The 2,389-nt window shown below is 37.9% G+C and overlaps 2 long non-coding RNA genes across 2 annotated transcripts; both read right to left on the bottom strand.

Moving 5' to 3' along the window:
* Positions 1-260: 260 nt before the first annotated feature.
* LOC106941634 (uncharacterized) lies at positions 261-1,547 on the bottom strand. The gene is made up of 2 exons (XR_001423422.1): positions 1,360-1,547; positions 261-1,014 (listed from the first exon to the last, which is right to left on the bottom strand). It is a non-coding gene; the product is annotated as an uncharacterized LOC106941634 (long non-coding RNA).
* Positions 1,548-1,573: 26 nt separating this feature from the next.
* Positions 1,574-2,383, bottom strand: LOC106941635 (uncharacterized). Its single transcript, XR_001423423.1, has 3 exons — positions 2,203-2,383; positions 1,747-2,017; positions 1,574-1,603 (listed from the first exon to the last, which is right to left on the bottom strand). It is a non-coding gene; the product is annotated as an uncharacterized LOC106941635 (long non-coding RNA).
* Positions 2,384-2,389: the final 6 nt, after the last annotated feature.

The following is a 2,389-nucleotide window of genomic DNA, read 5'->3' as shown; positions in this document are numbered from 1 at the left end:
AACACAACTAATATAATTACATTACTAAATCAGAATACCGCAAAGTATTTATTTATTCTTAATTTTTCATTCTCTTAAGAATGTAGAGATAATTAAATGATCTAAACAAGACCTTAAAGTGGTTCCAGTTTCTCTCGATGGCCAACCTGCTGAAACTGGGGCAAATTTTAAATACCTTGGGTCGTTCCTGGACAGTCAGCTCAACTTTGCTGAAAACACTGGCTATATTTTGAAGAACTGTTCTCAGAGACTCTACCTTCTAAGAAGACTTGGTGATCTTGGGGTTGACCCAACTAGACTCTAGTTGGGTCACCCCTATGTCTTGAATTTGGGGGGATTATTTACCACTACAGAAGGGTTCAGTAAATACGCATATGAAACTGGTGGGTTCGGTACCTCAAAAAAGGTTAAGAACCACTGGCCTAGCATATGCAAAGGCGCTTCAGTAGACCCACGTGGATTCTCAGTCATTGGATGAAAAACAGTGACATCACAGTTCATCATTGACATGTGATTGGTTGGTTGATGTGTGCCCATTGGACAGCACTTATGTCTTTATAAATAAACCCCGCCCCAATCATTAATATTTTTAACGCTGTATTTAAAAAAATCTATATAAAAAATAAATGCTGTACTAAAATATATTCATTTGATATTGCTTATATGCAACATGTTCATATATGAGGAACATAATTGAGGCACAGAATTTTTTTTCTTTCATTTGTTTTTTTGTTTTTTTTTACTGTTTGCACACAAAATAAGACATAAATGCTTGTCCATTTCTGGACTATCTGGCAGTGTTTTTTTTTTGCCCAAACATGATCCAACATTATGCTCCGTTCAGGACAGGCCCAACGTCTCTCCTGTAGCTTAGACCCGACGTCACTGAGATTCTGGTTGGGGGAACTTGGGGTCTCAACCTCACCACAGGCCATCCTGACACCCCCTCATAGCTGCCATCCTCCCAGAATGCCACCTCCTCTGCTGCCAGTACTCTCTGCCTTCCTCCTTCAGCTGTTAACACAGAACAGACAATCATTATGAGCTACAGGCATCTTTTAGTCATTATGAAACTACAGTGAAATTGTTTAGCTTAGTATGCACACATAAGACATTAAAACAAACAAACAGACAAACAAACAAAAAAAACACATTAATACATTCTTACAAAAAATAAAAACTTTAATGAAAAAGAGAAAATACTTGGAAACAATTGGAAGAAAAAAGAATTAAAAGCAGTTGGTAATAAATAGTAAAACATAATTCAACAAACTTTGAGGCAGATAATTTGCTTTGATGGATTTTAATAAATCACAGTACTTTAATCGTTCAAGGAATTGTGACATCTCTAGATCTTACCTGCTTCTTTCTTGAGCTACATCTGGATGACTGGCAGTAGGTCCTGGATGCAGATGGAAAACATCTTTGTGCATTGTCAATACATAGCATAATTACATTATGTACATAAACAATATTGAAGCATAAAATATCAACATTCTAAAATGGTAGATACTCACAGTTGCATCTCTGTCCTCATCACGGACATCAAGATGTTTCTGAAGATTCTGATTGTCACAAATGTGACTCCCATTCTGTGGAGTGTCTGTGGAAATAAATGTAAAAGTAAAAAAAATATTGTAGCAAATATATCGCTTTCTCAAAAATACATAAGTAAATAAGTTAAAATTATTCTCAACCAGCCATTGTACAGTCGGAATAAACGCAGTGACTATACATAATACATACCGGCTTCATGGCACCGTCCTTATATCCGTCCTCCGTCCGCCATGTTGTCGATCTCTACTGCTTACCACACTCTGCCTTACTATACTACTTTATAACAAAATAAATAAAATAACCGGAAGATCAGTTTTCCTTATAAATATGCGAGTGTTCACTATTGACTAAATGTGAAATCATAACTTACTGAATTTCACTTCGTCCTGGTGGACTCCGTAAGAGCGCCTCGACACCGTGGTCTGAGGCCTGGCTGTTAAGGCTTAGCCATTTTTCAGGTCTGAAAAAAATAAAAGATGCGAGTATTTTTAAGGGCTCAGAACATCACATGTAATAAAAAAAATTACAGTACGAAATCTCACCCTACACTTGTTTTGGCATTATGAAAACGACAGACCGCTTTCTGTAAGAAACAAAGCAACTCGCCTCGCTGCACGTGCTCGCTATTCATAAAAGCTTTCTTACCGTGAGTTCGGCCTTGTTGGACCGCCGCGGTGTCATCTGTTGTTTTCCGCCGGGACATTGCTTGATATCAAAACGATACTGAAAAAGTAACTCCGTGAAATAGGACTTTTTCCACCATTTCACACAACGCACGGGCATTTTCGTTCATGTTGGGTTTAGCATTAGCACCCCTTAGCGCCGGTGCAAA

Source organism: Poecilia latipinna, unplaced genomic scaffold (assembly GCF_001443285.1).
Source record: "Poecilia latipinna isolate Pla-1442-1.1 unplaced genomic scaffold, P_latipinna-1.0 Scaffold3781, whole genome shotgun sequence".
In the NCBI taxonomy this organism is placed as follows: Eukaryota; Metazoa; Chordata; class Actinopteri; order Cyprinodontiformes; family Poeciliidae; genus Poecilia; species Poecilia latipinna.
Note: the sequence above shows the minus strand (reverse complement) of the source record. Positions and strands in the feature narration are given on the sequence as shown.